Raw genomic sequence first — 16,729 nt, 5'->3', positions numbered from 1 at the left:
CGTCACTAATTTGCAACGGAATTAACGACGGCGACAACCTTTCATATTAACAATTCATCAAATAAAAATTTTTCCGACAAATTCAGTTTCTCACAAATTAGCCATGAAATTAGCGACGACCTTTTAACAATTCAACAAATAAAAATGTCGCAAATGTCGTCGCTAATTTTGTCAATTAGCAACGATCCAAATCCAATGGAAAATAAAATATCGCAAATGTCATCGCACGAATAGTATTTGACTTGTCGCCATTTAGCGACGACCTATTACATTAACAATAATAACAATAATAATGATCAACAACAATAATAATAATAACAATAATAATAACGATAATAATAATAATAATAACAACAACAACAACAATAATAATTACGACAACAACAACAATAATAATTATGACAACAACAATAAACACATGTCACAATAATAATAATAATTACACATAATTAGTAAAAAAAGTCTCAAAAATCATAATCTTCATCTTCATCTTCACCTTTATCTTCACCTTCGTCTTCACCTTTGTCTTCGTCTTGATCTTCATCTTCTTCATGAGCATCATCATCATCTTCATCCTCTGTCTCAAAATCAGATTCTGCAATACCTTCTAAATTTGATTCACGAATTTCAGTTGGAACTACATCTATCATTGCTCCACATGGATCTCGTAAAATTGAAATGTTATATTCCTCAGTTTCAACCGTGTTACAAACTTCCTCTTGTTGATATGCCGTATCCTTTCAGTGTTCCTCAATTTTTCTTCGTGCTTTGGTTTTACATACAGCCCACCAATCAGCTTTGTCACGTTTCAAACTAGGATATGATGCATAATATACTTGAATTGCTTATTGTGCCAATACAAATGGTTCATATTTCATATACCTTTTCTTATGATTTATTTCAACCAAATTAAACTTCGTATTCACCTTCATTCTTTTGACGGGGTCGAACTACATGCACTTAAATAACACAACCCGCATTAATGGTTCATGGTACTCTATCTCTATGAATTCATCCAACAAGCCATAAAAATTATCTTTTGAACTGCCACCATTGGATGACCGAACACACACACCACTTTTATTGTGGCTTTTCCCATTCCATATTCTTGAGTGGGAAAATTATACCCGTTTATGAAATATGCTGGCCAACTTCGTACTCTTGACTTTGGACCCCATAACAGATGATATAGCAATCCTTGCTCTTCAACTTGATCATGATTGCTGTGAACATAAGGTCACACACGCAAAGTCAATAATATATATTTTAATAAATGATGTATAAAATATTAATAACTTGGTTTTGGTCCATTGGCAACTTACATATGTTTTGAACCATGCTGCAAATTGTTCATCGCACAAACGGTCAAACTCATTTGGTGGTAGTCCATACTTTGAAGTTTGAAAAATCCTATTAACAAATACCATTTAAAATATTATTTATATATTAGAAAATGTTTGACACACAATACAAATATTTGCAAGGGTTAATACCACGAAAAACCCTAAACTGGTACACTTGTGACACATTTACCCCAAACTATTTTTTTGACCATAAAAAACCCCAAACTGGTACACCTGTGATAATTTTACCTCGAACTATTTTTTTGATCATAAAAAACCCCAAACTGGTACACCTGTGACAATTTTACCCTGAACTTACCACAAAAAACCCCAAACTAGTACATATGTGACAATTTTACCCTGAATTAAAATTTTAATATTATTTTTTTATTTTTTTCGAATTTTTATTTATTTTATTTATTTTTTCCTTTTATTTTTTTTTCTTCATCTTTAACCTCGGCCGGTCGCCGTCGGCCCGGCGACCGGCCGAGGCGGAAGGCGGCGAGGGCCGCCCTCGCCGGGGGGCGAGGGCCACCCTCGCGGCTGCCTCGGGCGAGAGCGGTCCTCGCGAGATCCGGCGGCGACCTCGCCGTATCTGGCGAGGGCTTCCTCGCTGCGTCGGCCGAGCGGCCGCCGCCGGCATCTGGCGAGGGCTGTCCCTTGCCCACCCGGGGCAAGGGCGACCCTCGCCGCGTCGGCGAGGGTGACCCTCGCCGCGTCGGCGAGGGCCGCCCTCGCCGGCGCTTGGGCGAGGGCTATCCTAGCTCGCCCGTGCGAGGGCGACCCTCGCTCGACGCAGCGAGGGCGACCCTTGCTCGACGCAGCGAGGGTCGCCCTCGCCCGATCCGGCGAGGCAACCCTCGCCCGGGTCGGGCGAGGGCCGCCTTTGCCGGCGTCGGCGAGGAGCACTCATCCGATGCCGGCGGGCCGCCCCTCGCTAGATCCGCGAGTCGCGCCTTCTTAGGAGTCGAGCGAGGCGGCCCTCGCCACCAGCCCGAGCGGCGGCCCTTGCCGGCTTCCGCCTCTGGCCGGTCGCCGGACCGGCGACCGGCCAGAGGTTGAAATTGAAGAAAAAGAAAAGAAAAGAAAAGAAAAGAATAAAAAATTCAAAAAAATTAAAAATAATATTAAAAATTAGTTCGGGGTAAAATTGTCACATGTGTACCAGTTTGGGGTTTTTTGTGGTATGTTCGGGGTAAAATTGTCACAGGTGTACCAGTTTGGGGTTTTTTATGGTCAAAAAAATAGTTTGGGGTAAATGTGTCACAAGTGTACCAGTTTAGGGTTTTTCGTGGTATTAACCCTATTTGCAAATGTACACTTACTCAAAGTATGGCTCAGGTCGAGCGGCCTCGCCCATGGCCGGCGAAGTCTCGCCGGTTGCCGGACCGACGACCGGGGAAGAAGTTAGGTAAAAAAAAAGAAACAAAAAAAAAGTCAATAAAATAAAATACAAATTTTTGAATCCAGCAATGAATAGTTTTGCAACGAAGAATCACGAAATTAGCCACGACACTTACCGGCGGAAAAGCTTTACCGAGATTGATTTGCGCGCGTGCGGAGAAGTTTATCGAGAGAAACGAAAAAGGGAGAGGGATGGAGAACAACGAAGGGCGATATGAGGAATCAGCAGAGAGAGAGAGAGAGAGAAATTGGGGATGGGGGTGGGATATCACGAAAGTTATTTTCCGTCACAAATTACGTTGCAAATTAGCGACGAATTCGTTTTCGTCACAAATTAGTGACGGATTATTTTCCGTTGCAAATTAGCGACGAATTTATTTTTTGTCGCAAATTAGCAACGACTTTTTTTTTTCCGTCGCAAATTAGCGACGAATTTTTTCCGTTGCAAAAAATATTCATCGCTAATTCCGTTGCAAATTAGCCACGGAAAATTTTTCGTAGTAAATTCCGTGGCAAAGTAGCCATGGAAAATTTCTCGTGGCAAATTAGCCACAGAGAAGTTTTCGTCGCAAATTCCGTCGCAAAGTAGCCACGGAAAATTTTTCGTGGCAAATTCCGTCGTTAATTTGCGACGGAAAAATTTTCATCGCAAAGTAGCCACGGAAAATTGTTCGTGGCAAAATCCGTCGCAAATTAGCCATGGAAAATTTTTCGTCGCAAATTCCGTCGTAAATTAGCAACGAATATTTTTTCGTCGCAAATTAGCGACGAATTTAGTCTTCGTCGCAAATTCCGTCGCAAATTAGCGACGAATAGTTTTTCGTCGCAAGTTTTCCATGGCTAAATCCTTGTTTTTTTGTAGTGTTTTTAGGATTATATGGGCTTCTAATCTTTTTTAACTTGTAGAAAAAATAAAGAGATTGCAATTTTAGAGTTGAAAGAGATAGATTAAGTAGTTTTAATATCTCAGTTGTATTTATATTTCCTACCATATCTTAGGTTAAACTTAATTCTACAACATTACAAAAAGCAATTCAAAATTGGTTGTTCAAACTTATATGTTAAATGCATTAAGAGTTTACTAAGAATTATATGTAAGGTGGTAATCTATATGTAATTTGTTTAATCAGCAAGACCAATTTGTATACAAAGAAAGAAAGAAAGAAAGAAAATACAAATTGGGCAAGATCACAAAGAAGTAAAGTTTATTTTTTCTTATTTTATTCCTTAATGTATAGTAATTTTGGAAGGCAAAGTTCAAATAAGTGGGACATAGGTCAAAGCGAACTTATTAGAGGGAGAAGCCCGATCGATGATGAAAGGGAGTTGTTAGAGGATGAATCCCATTAGCATGATGGCTCCTCATTTTTAGGTATGAAAATTGACGAAGCAATTGTGACCACTTCATACATTTTTTACTATAGTAGTTTTCTTCTCATCCGTTTCTACTAATTTACGTACCAAACAATAACTATGACCATTGAACTACATATTTGTCTAATAGTTCGATCAATACATATATTTTCAGGATAGGAATCTGCGGAAAATAAAAATCTACAAACTTATAAAAAATAGACTTATTTAAAACCATCAATGCACTATTGGTGTAGATTTTTCTCTACATAAGCAATTTTAAAATCATGACACATAACTATGTAAATAACTAGACCTACGTAATCTAAAGACTACTTTGTAAAATGAAAAAAAAAGGAATTATTACTTTCGTAAAAGGAAATATAGACTATATTGTCGATTGTTAGGGCTTTTCCGAGGTTGATAATGCTCAACATTTCATCGTGATTTTGAGTTCATGGACAAGATAGGGAATACAAAGGGGAACGAAAGAAAAATGGGCATAGATTATTTGAAATTAAGAACTTGATCAACAATGCCGTGGGTTGAACCAACTTGAGAAGCAGAACAAAGTCATTGCTTCCTCTGCCGTTGGCAGTTGACATTAGCTTTGAGCTCCGTCACGGTTGACAATGGAGTTAAAGTGTGATTTGGTCTCGCGTCATCTTCTTCTTCGCCTTGCTTAGATACTGTAGATACAAGTAACTATTGTGAGTCTTATGAAACTGATGGGGTCTTAAACAAAATTAATCTATTGCGAAACATTTAAATTATTAGATAATGCAAAGAAATCGATTGTATAAACATAAATCCAAAAAAAAAAATGTGTGGAATAAGAAGAGAAAAGCCTTTCAAGATTTGAACTTAATTATACTTCGTTTACTCAGCCTCTCTCTGCAAGATGGATAATAATTTTTTTTTGACAATAATCATGTCACTTTATAAGTTAGTGGCGTTTTGCCCGACTTTTGACTTTTCGACCCTGAACACATAACTTATTCATGCATGATATTATAATATCTTCAAAATAATGAAATAGTAATGTATAGGATTGTGATCTTCTTTGTGGGTAAGTAAGCATCTATAACTTATCTTTTTGAGAGGATGGCAAATTATTTCTACATCTCATTGGCCAAAATTCATGTTGATCAGGCAGGTCGTACCGCAGAAAGCTATTTACTTATGATGAAGAGAAGTGCATATCAACAAATTAGATTTGAACTATTTTTTTCTTCTTTTTTCCTTTATATATTGTTATTATCAAATAAAAATTTATTTTCATTTTTTTTGTTTATCGTTATAGTGAATGAGTAAGCTACGAAGGACTTGATAACTCCTTCAATGCTGGACAAACATTCGGTCGGTATGATCAATTGCACATACTCTTGGTATGTGTTAAGTTGTGCTTTGTCAACTATATTACCTCTTATGAACAAAAAAAAAAAAACTAGATTACCTCATAAAGTCAAATTTTGAAGTTCCACCACCGAAACGTTCAATTTAAACCCAGTAATCTATTACTTGACCGTAAAGTGAACGGCTTCTTTTTCGAGTCTGCATATCATTTGTAATTGCTCACTTCTTTCACTTCAGTAGATTGCTAGCCATTTCAGCCTGCCGATAACCACCAAACTTCTCACAAACAGTTTCTCCTCGAATGCAAATAGTTTATAACGCCCGCTTTTTCACTTTACTAGATAACCATCCATTTCAATATATGGATAACCACCCAATGTTTCACACACGTTGGCATGTGCCAAACTACTAGTTAAATTTTAAAACAAACTTCTAATTAATTTAACACGGTCACATATTTTTTTTGCTTTTGTCCTTAGAAACTGTGGACCGTTTTGGACGTAGTAGGCCTCGCTTAGGGGTAATCGGTTCCTAAGTTGATTGGTTTTGAACCTAGAATTGGGAATCGACCTTTTGACTCCCGGTTCCAAAAGATTGGAATCCATAAACAAACGGATTGGTTTTGGAATCGGTGGCTTCCCAGGGGAGAGAGGCTTGCTTTGCTCCACATTTGTTATTCGCGACCACTCTCTTCTGTTATTTGTAAACTCCTTTTCTCCACTTTGGATTTGCTATTTCTTTTCTTTCTTCTTCTCCATCTTCTTCACCAAATGTCTCCTCCTCATAAAAAAATAAAATTTGCGATCCATTTTTATAACACTTGTGTATGCAAGTGAAGGTACAAAAGCACATATTCACACATTGACACCATTAATAAAAATACACAACCATCTTTATTTCATCCAAACGGTAGATTTTAGGTGTTCCATTTTGCACATAATGTGTTGTATAAACACGGGCCAGTAGGTACTATATGCCAATAACAAAAGCGGCATCGATTATAATCTCTGTCACTGTCATATATATCAAAATAGTGAAATGCACCGGGCCATTGAAAGCTGCAGAAGTATAGCGTGGTGCCCCAAAAGTTGGGTTTGAATGAAAATCCCCAATGCAAACCAGCAGGGATCTGGTGAGAGCCGAGATCTTTGTCTCCAGATTTACAATGAACAGTAAGCAGCGGTGCTCCCGGTAAATTATTGATGATTTGGACTTCAGATGTCCGCTCAGCGGAGCTGGCTTGTAGGAAGGTAAGAATCATTACCCATACTACTAAAAGTTTCACTGACGAGTCCATTCTCGCAACCATTGTGTTTTCGTTTTGGAATATGAATGCAGCGGAGCACGGTGGAGCGACCCATTTAAGGAGGATTAAGATGCTTCGTATGGTAAGAAAGAAGAAAGAGACGTGTGAGGACTGGATACCTATTCAAGCATTAGGATGACAAAAATAAAGGCCACTTACATATATATGGGAAAATGTGGCAATTGATTTATTAAAATATCTATATTTGCTATTTTTTTCTCTGGACATCTGTATTTGTATCCATATGTATGTAAGTCCACATTAACACATGCAAAGAAGCTTTTTAATTGGCATTTTCATTTTAAAGAATCTTGCTGTGATATTAACTGTACCGACTGCTTGCTATGGAAAATTCGTGAAGACTGAGGACTGGATACCTATTCAAGCATTAGGATGACAAATATAAAGACCACTTACATATATAGTGTGGGAGAATGTGATAATTTATTTATTAAAATATCTATATTTGTTATTTTTTTCTTGACATCTATATTTGTATCCATATCTACGTAAGTCCACACTAATATATTGAAAGAAGCTTTTTAATTGGCATTTTCATCTTAAGAATCTTGTTGTGATATTAGCTATACCGATTGCTTACTATGGAAAATTCATGTAGAACTCCAACTATACATTCGTTTTTGGTAATTTGAATGTGGGATTGGTCTACAGATGTTGCAAAAGGAAGAAACGTGGATTTATAGGGGCTTAAGATTAATGAACTATTGTTGGAGATGCGATTTACAAATTGATTTAATTACTTGGATTATTCAAAGACCAGAGATGATTTGGTTTTGTAATAACATGTTGTTGTGCAAACGTTAGAAGTTTTTTGAATTATATGGCATTTCTAATCTTTTTTTACTTGTGGAGAAAATAAAGAGATTGCAATTTTAGAGTTGAAAGAGATAGATTAAGTAGTTTTAATTTCTCGGTTGTAGTTTACTAAGAAATTATACCTAAGGTGGTCATCTTTGTGTAATCGTGGAGTATCCTTACCGATTCGAAAACAAGAAAGAAAGAAAGAAAGAAAGAAAATATAAATTATGAAAGATTATCTTATTTTATTTCTTGATATCAAGTAAGTTAGGAAGGCAAATTACAGATAAGTGGGACATAGGTCAAAGTGAATTCACTGGAGGAGAAGCCCAATAGATGAAAGGGAGTCGTTAAAGGATGAATCTCGCTAACATGGCCGCTCCATCATTTTTAGGAGCGAAAAATGATGGATCAATTATGGCCACTTCATACGTAATTACATTGGAACAAACTTTTAATTAATGCAACACATTCACACATTCTTTTGCTTTTTTGCTAAAAAACCTTGGACCTTTTTGGACGTGGCGGGCCTGGATTAGGGGCGATTGGTTTCTCAAAAGATTGGTTCCCGGTGTAGAATCGAGAATCAACTTTGTGACTCTCAGTACCAAAAGATTGGAACTGGAAACAAAGCTTGTCGGTTCTGAAATCGATTGCCTGCTGGGGGAGAGACGCTTGCTTTGCTTTGCATTTTGTTTTTGTGTCCTCTTTCTTCTTCTTTTTTTTGTCAACTCTTTTTCTCCACTTTTTATTTTCTATTACTTTCTTCTTCTCCAAATCTCTCCCCCTCATAAAAAAAAGAATTATGTGATCAATTTTTACTACGCTTGGATTTGCAAGTGAAGGCACAAAAGGACATCTTCACGATCGACACCACAAAAAAAAAACACAACGATCTTTATTTCATCCAAACTGCAGCAGAGGTTTCACTCATGGTGTAGATTTTAGGAATTCCATTTTTCACATAACTCGTCGTACAAACACGGACCAGTAGGATGTATATTCCAAATACAAAAGCGGCATCGCTCGTCATCTCTTGTCTGTTTATATATATCGAAATAGTGAAATGCACCAGGCCATTGAAAGCTACAGAAGAATAGCGTGCGGCCAAAAGGATTGGGTTGGAATGAAAATCCCCACGTAGAACCAGCGGGGATCTGATGAAAGCCGACATCATTGTCTTTAGATTTACAATGAACAGTAAGGAGCGGTGCTCCGGGTAAACTATTGGTGATATTGACTTCAATATCTTTCAGAAAAATTGCAGAGCTGGTTTGTAGGAAGGCAAGAATCATTACGACTACCACGAAAAGTTTGGTTGACGAGTCCATATTCGTAACCATGGTGTTTTTGTTTTGGAATATGAATGCAGTGAAGCTCTGTGGAGCGACCTATTTAATGAGGATTAAGATGCTTCATTTGGTAAGACAGAAGATACAAACATGTGTGAGGGCTGAGGATGACAAATATAAAGCACAGATACAAATTTAGTGTGGGAAGATATAGGAATTTATTTATTACATTATCTATAATTGTAATGATTTTTCTTGACATATATATTTGTATCAATATACACTTAAAGTCTCACTAATATATGGAAAGAAGCTTTTTAATTGGCAATTTCATATTAAGAATCTTGCTGTGATGCTAGCTGTACCTATCGCCTTGCTGTGGAAAATTCATTTAGAATTCCAACTATACATTCATTTTTGGTAATTTGAATGTGGGATTGGTCTACAAATGTTGGAGAAGGAAGAAGCGTGGATTTATAGGGGCGTGAGATAAAAACTATTGTTGGAGATGGGATTTACAAATTGATTTAATTACTTGGATTATTCAAAGACCAGAGATGATTTGGTTTTGTAATAACGTTTTGTCGTGCAGAGGTTGCAACTTTCTTGAATTTTATGGCATTTTTTTATATTTTCTTACTTGTGGAGAAATTAAAGACTTTTCAAGTTTAGAGTTGAAATAATTAGTAGTTTTAATATCTCGGTTGTATCTATATTTTTTACCGTAACTTGAGTTAAACTTAATTCCACAACATTACAAAAAAACAATTCTAAATCGGTTATAGTTTACCAAGAAATTATACCTAAGGTGGTAATCTTTGTGTAATTGTTGAGTATCCTTTATTGTTAAGCCAGTAAGACAAATCCGTATACAAAAAAGAAAGAAAGAAAATATAAATTAGGAAATATTATCTTATTTTATTCCTTGATATCAAGTAAGTTAGGTAGGCAAATTATCTTAACCATAACCAAATGTCGAATAATTAGAACCCTTTGCAACACAAGTTGCACTTGTGTTGCGTAGATTTTATGAGTTTCTATTTTCTTAGAATGTGTCGTATAAACACGGATCAATAGGTATTATATTCCAATCACAATAGTAGCATTGGTTAACATATCTTTTTGCGACATAAATATCGAAATAGTGAAATGCCCCAGGCCATCGAAAGCTGCAGAAGAATTGCGTGTGGTTGAAAACATTAGGTTTGAATGAAAATCCCCACATAGAACCGGCAGGGATCTGATGCAAGCCGAGATTGTCTTCTTTAGATTACAATGGACAGCAAGCAAGGGTGGTGCTCCTGGTAAATTATTGATGATTTTGACTTCACAATCTCTCGTAAAATCTAAGGAGCTGGTACTATGAAAAGTTTGATTGATGAGTCCCATATTCGTAACCTTTCTGTTTTCGTTTTGGATTATGAATGTAGTGGAGCATGGCGGAGCACATTTAATGAGGATTAAGATGCTTCATTGGTAAAGACTGAAGAAAGAAACCCGTGAGGACTGAGAATTGGATACCTATTCAAGCACTGGGATGACAAATATGAGGGCCACATACAAATTTTAGTAAAATGTAGCAACTTATTTATTAGGATAATGTATCTATACAAATTTTATTATCATACTATTATATTTGTATCCGTATCTGTATCTATATTCTTTTTTTTTTTTGATCGAATAAACCTCATTTCATTTCAAATAGCTAAAGTAGGATAACAATCCAACGGGGCTTCTGAACAAAGAACATCCAACAAAAGTTGGGGAGGGCTAGAGGTCCAGTTTAGAGGGAGGGACTGACGGAGTTGGGCTTTGGCGACCCAATCCGCAGCTTTATTTTGCCCTCTGAAACAGTGAGTTAAACTTAAATTTGGCAAAGAAGAGAGTGCGGCCTGGCCTTTCTTGATAAGTACAGTGACTTCCCACGGTTCTTGATCTGCTCCCAGAAGTGTCTGAACTAAAGTGAGACAGTCAGACTCCACAGTTAACACACGTGTGCCCTTTTCCTTCTCCCCACTCGGAGGCGAACTTCGAACCTCAATTACTGCTAGGGTTTCAGCATGCAGTGCTGATTGCGCCTTCACCTCTCGGGTGAACCCACCCATCAACACTCCGGAGGCGTCTCTGCACACTCCGGGGATCGCTCCAATAGAAGTCCCGGCAACGAAAGCACCATCAACGTTGATTTTAAGCAAACCCAAAGCCGGCGGAATCCATTTGAAGGTTGAGTTTTGATCTTCTGCTGAGTTAACCTTCTGATTCGAGCACCAAGATTTAAAAATTTTCATGCTTTACAAGTGTTTCGGACACAACTCCCCGTGGATCTGGCATTTTAGCTCGGAAAATGGCTGCGTTCCTCTCTTTCCAAATGAACCAGAGCACTTCAGCCATTACCTCAAGGTTAGGTGTATCGGGCAAGTCACTCTTGTAGTTTAGAAGCCATCGATCTATACTGGTGAGACCTTCTCTCTGTATCCGTATGCGTAGATTTTGGTCTGACCATACTTCAGTTGTCCAGGGACAGAGTAGGAACAAGTGTTCTGCTGTTTCTGGGCTCGTTCTGCACAAAGAGCACATCGGGTCAGGTAAATCTCTTCGTTTGAATAAATTTTCCTTCGTAGGGAGTGCATTTTGGCATAGATTCCCCATGAAAATTCTGATTTTGGGTAGGGTCTGCAAATTCCACACTTTGCACCACAAAGTTCTAGGCTTTTGGTAAGAGGACGATGCTTGTTTATGAGTTAAGTCCTTGTCCCCTTTCCTGAGCAGATTATACCCACTTTTGACTGAATAGGTTCCAGACTTTGCTGCTGTCCATACTATTCTGTCTTCCTCTCCGGTGGATGGGATGGGGATCGCCAGTATTTCATTAGCGATTCTATCTTCAAACATGTTTTGGATTGTTTCTTCCTTCCATGAGTAGTTGTGTTTGTCTATCAACTCGGTAACAAGGTGAGGATCCTCTCGATTAGTAGGTCCTGTAATTATGCCCTGCTTCAACCATTTATCTTCGCGGATTCTAATTGATTCTCCATTGCCTACTGACCATTGAACTGAGTCTGATATTACATTCCTTCCAATTAGTAAACTCTGCCATCCCCATGATGCTCGGTGCCCCTTCCTTGCATGCCAGAAGTCTGTGTTAGGAAAATAGAGTCCTTTAAAAAGCTGAATCCACAGCGTAGATGATTTTTCTATCATTCTCCACGCTTGCTTACCCAACATTGACCTATTGAAAGTCATAAGGTCTTTGAACCCCATTCCTCCGCTATCTTTCCTCGTTTTCAGTACTTTCCAGCTTTTCCAATGTATTCCAGCTTTTGAGTCATTGTTCTTCCACCAAAAGGAGGCAATCTTTTGCTCAATAGCTTTACAAATGGATATTGGGATTTTGAAAATCGAAATCGCGTATTGCGGTAGAGCTTGGACTACCGCTTTCAAGAGAACTTCCTCCCCAGCTTTATGTATCTATATTCAAGCATTAGGAAAATGTAGTAATTTATTTTCTTGACATCTATATTTGTATCTATATCTACGTAAATTCAAATTAATACATGGAAAGAAGCTTTTTAATTGGCAGTTTCATTTTAAAGAATCTTGCTGCGATGCTATAATGATTGCTTGCTATGGAAAATTCATGTAGAACTCCAACTATACATTCATTTTTGGTAATTTAAATGTAGGATGATACAAATGTTGGAGAAGGAAGAAGCGTGGATTTATAGGGGCGTGAGATTAATGAACTATTGTTAGAGATGGGGTTTACAATTTGATTTAATTACTTGGATTATTCAAAGACCAGAGATGATATGGTTTTGTAATAACATTTTGTTGTGCGTAGCTTACAACTTTTTATAATTCTATGGCATTTCTAATCTTTTTTACTTATGGAGAAAACAAAGAGATTGCCATTTTAGAGTTTAAAGAGATAGTTGAAGTAGTTTTAATATCTCGGTTATGTCTATATTTCCTACCATATCTTAAGTTAAAACTTAATTCCACAACATTACAAAGAACAATTCAAAATTGGTTGTAGTTTACTAAGAAATCATACCTAAGGTGGTAATCTATGTGTAATCATGGAGTATCCTTTATTTTTTAGTCAGCAAGACTAATTCGTATACGAAAAAGAAAGAAAGAGAATACAAACAAAGTTTTTTTTTCTTAATTTATTCCTTGATATCTAGTAAGTTAGGAAGGCAAAGTACATATAAGTGGGACATAGGTCAAAGAGAATTTTATTAGAGGGAGAAGCCCAATCGATGAATGGGAGTTGTTAGAGGATGAATCCCGCTGGCATGACCACTCCGTCCCGACGGAGCAATTGTGGCCACCGGTTTTTCAAGTCAAATACCAGAAAGCAAGCAAACAGGTTACTCTTTGTTTTCATACATTTTTTACTCTATTGGTTTTCTTCTCATCCCTCTCTGCTAATTCACGTACCAAAAAGTAATTATGACCATTGAACCACATCTTTATCTAATATTTCAATTAATACATATACTTTCGTGATAAGAATCTGCGAAAAATAAAATCTAGAAACTTATTAAAAATGGTCTTATTTAAAACGCTGCAAAATTCGGCCAAAAAAAAAAACACTTCAATGCACTATTGGCGTAGTTTTTTCTTCACATAAACAATTTTGAAATTATGACACCTAACTATTTTTTTGTGTAAATAACTAGTCCTACGTAATCTAAAGATTACTTTGTAAAATGAAAAATAAAGGAATTTTTACTTTCATAAAAGGACAAATAGATTGTATCAATGATCACTAGGGCTCTTTTGAGGTTGATGGTGCTCACCATTTCGTCGTGATTTCAAATTCATTCGAGGAAGGTGGAGAGGGATGGAACTTAAATAGCATGTGGTAATTGTGTTCACGGCAAATTTGGGATCTTTCAATGGAAAAGAGAGGGAAGATAAAGGGGAACTTGTGAGAAAAATGAGCATAAATTATGGGAAGTTGAGAACCTGGTCAACATTGCCTGGGTTGAACCAACTTCAGAAGCATAAGAAAGTCCTCGCTTCCTCCACCGTCGGCGGTAGACGGTAGCTTCGAACTCCGTCATGGTTGACAATGGAGTGAAAGTGTGACCTGGTATTGGCGTCGTCTTCTTCTTCTCATGCAGTCCTTGCTTGGATACTGCATATACAAGTAACTACTGTGAGTCTTATGAAATAGATTCTATAAATATAAATCCAAAAAATTATGTGTGGAATAAGAAAAGAAAAGCCTTTCAAGATCTGAACTTAATTATACTTCGTTTATTCAGCCTCTAGCTGCAAGATAGATAAGAAACTAATTTACTAATTACCATGTTACTTTATTAACTAGTGATGTTTATCTAACCTTCGATTTTTGAAAACTGACCTTTAGCTTTTTCACACATGATATTAAAATATCCTCAAAAATATAAAACAATAATATTTAGAATTGTGATTTTCTTTTTGCATAAATAGACTTCTATAACTTATCTATTTGAGAGGATGGCAAACTATTTCTACATCTCATTGGCCAAAGTCCATGTTGATCAGTCATGTCATACCGCAGCAAGCTAATCACTCATGATGAAAAGAAGTGCATATGAACAAATTTGATTTGAACTATTTTTTCCTTTTACATATTCTTTTATAATTAATTGAAAAAGTACTATTATTTTGTGTTTCTCATTATAAAGAATGAATAAGCTACGAAGGACTTGATAACTCCTTCGATGCTTGACAAATATTCGGTTAGTGTGATCAATTGCACATATTCTTGGTATGTGTTAGGTAGCACTTTGTCACCTATACTATCTCGTACGGTCGATTTTTGAAGCTGGTGTCCACTACCGAAATGTTCAATGTAAATCCGATAATCTATTACTCAATGATAGAGTGAACGGTTTCTTTTCTAAGTTTGCATATCATTTGTAATTGCCACTTCCTCCACTTCAGAAGATTACCGGCCATTCCCGCCTATGGATAACCACCTAACTTCTCGTGAACAGTTTTTTCTCGAATGCTTGTCTTTTATAACGCCCACTTCTTTCAGTTTTCCATTGAACAATCCAGTTCACTATATGGATAACCACCCAGTTTTTCACACACGTTGGCATGTGCCAAAATACTAATTAAATTGAGACAAACTTTAAATTAATGTAACACATTCACTCATTCTTTTGCTTTTATGCTAAGAAACCTTGGACCATTTTGGACGTAGTGGACCTGGATTAGGGGGTGATTGGTTTCTCAGTAGATTGGTTATGAGCCTAGAACTAGTAGTAATCAACCAGGTGACTCCCAGTTCCAATAAGTTGGTCGGTTTTGAAATTGGTCGCTTGTTGGGGGAGAGAGGCTTGCTTTGCTTTGCATTTGTTTTTTGTGTTCTCTTTCTTCTTCTTTTTTGTCAACTCTTTTTCTCCCTTTTTTATTTGCTACTACTTTTTCTTTCTTCTTCTCCAAATCTCTCCCCCTTCATAAATAAAAAAAAGAAATTATGTGATCGATTTTTATTACAACGCAAGTGAAGGCACAAAAGGACATCTTCACGCATCGACACCGTGAAAAAACATAGACAACGATCTTTATTTCATTAGAACCCTTCGAAGCACAAGTTTCACTCTTAGCGTAGATTTTACGAGTTCCATTTTTCACAGATGTTGTATAAACACGGACCAGTTGTTACTATAGTCCAATTACAAAAGTGGCATCGGTTTTCATCTCTCTTCTGGTCATATACATCGAAATAGTGAAATTCACCAGGCCATTGAAAGCTACAGAAGAATAGCGTGGTGTCAAAAAAACTGGGTTTAAATGAAAATTTCCACATAGAATCCGCAGGGATCTCATGAAAGCCAAGATCATTGTCTCCAGATTTACAATGAACAGTAAGCAGCGGTGCTCCTGGTAATTTATTGATGATTTGGACGTCAACTTTTTTCAGAAATTCTCCGGAGCTGGCTTGTAGGAAGGCAAGAATCATTACGGATACTACGAAAAGTTTGATTGCCAAGTCCATATTCATAACCTTCATGTTTTTGTGTTGAAATATGAATGCAGTGGAGCACAATGGAGCGACCTATTTAATGAGGATTAAGATGCTACATTTGGTAAGACAGAAGAAAGAAACATATGTGAGGACTGAGGACTGTATACCTATTCAAGCATTAGGATGACAAATATGAAGGCAACATACATATTTAGTAACTTATTTATTAAAATATCTATATTTGTATCTGTATCTATATTCAAGCATTAGGAAAATGTAGTAACTTTGTATTAAAATTTTTATATTTGGAATTTTTTTTCTTGACATCTATATTTGTATCTATATCTACGTACTTTCAATTTATTATATGGAAAGAAGCTTTTTAATTGGCATTTTCATTTTAAAGAATCTTGCTGTGATGCTATACCGATTGCTTCCTATGGAAAATTCATGTAGAACTCCAACTATACATTCATTTTTGGTAATTTGAATGTGGGATGTATCTACATTAATGAACTATTGTTGGAGATGGGATTTACAAATTGATTTAATTACTTGGATTATTCAAAGACCAGAGATGATGTGGTTTTGTAATAACATTTTGTTGTGCATAGGTTACAACTTTTTAGGAAAAATTTCAAATAAGGACTCAAAGTGATAATAGGGCCCTGAAGTGAACCATGTGTCAAATAAAGACCTGAAGTGCCCTCATTTTCTCAATAAGGGCCCGGAGTGAACCTTGTCTCAAATAAGAGTCTGAAATAACCATATCAATCTAAAAAAAAGGACATTTTCGTCTTTTAATTTTTTTTTGATTTTTTTCCTTTTCAGTTTTTTTCCATAAAAAACAAACTCAAAAATGAAAAAAAAAGCTAAAGTTAAA

General features: G+C 36.7%; 1 long non-coding RNA gene across 3 annotated transcripts; it reads left to right on the top strand.

The window, feature by feature from the left end:
* The first annotated feature begins 10,545 nt into the window (after nucleotides 1-10,545).
* Nucleotides 10,546-16,233, top strand: LOC130137139 (uncharacterized). 3 transcript variants are annotated; one of them, XR_008815766.1, is made up of 4 exons: nucleotides 10,552-11,458; nucleotides 11,668-11,825; nucleotides 12,557-13,245; nucleotides 15,802-16,233. It is a non-coding gene; the product is annotated as an uncharacterized LOC130137139 (long non-coding RNA). The 3 variants fall into 3 exon arrangements; XR_008815764.1 differs by lacking the exon at nucleotides 11,668-11,825 and having other exon boundaries at nucleotides 10,554-11,458; XR_008815765.1 differs by lacking the exons at nucleotides 12,557-13,245; nucleotides 15,802-16,233 and having other exon boundaries at nucleotides 10,546-11,458; nucleotides 11,668-12,458.
* Nucleotides 16,234-16,729: the final 496 nt, after the last annotated feature.

The sequence above is a fragment of the Syzygium oleosum genome, unplaced genomic scaffold, assembly GCF_021117445.2.
Source record: "Syzygium oleosum isolate NSW1041296 unplaced genomic scaffold, Sole_v2.1 Sole_v2.62, whole genome shotgun sequence".
In the NCBI taxonomy this organism is placed as follows: Eukaryota; Viridiplantae; Streptophyta; class Magnoliopsida; order Myrtales; family Myrtaceae; genus Syzygium; species Syzygium oleosum.
Note: the sequence above shows the minus strand (reverse complement) of the source record. Positions and strands in the feature narration are given on the sequence as shown.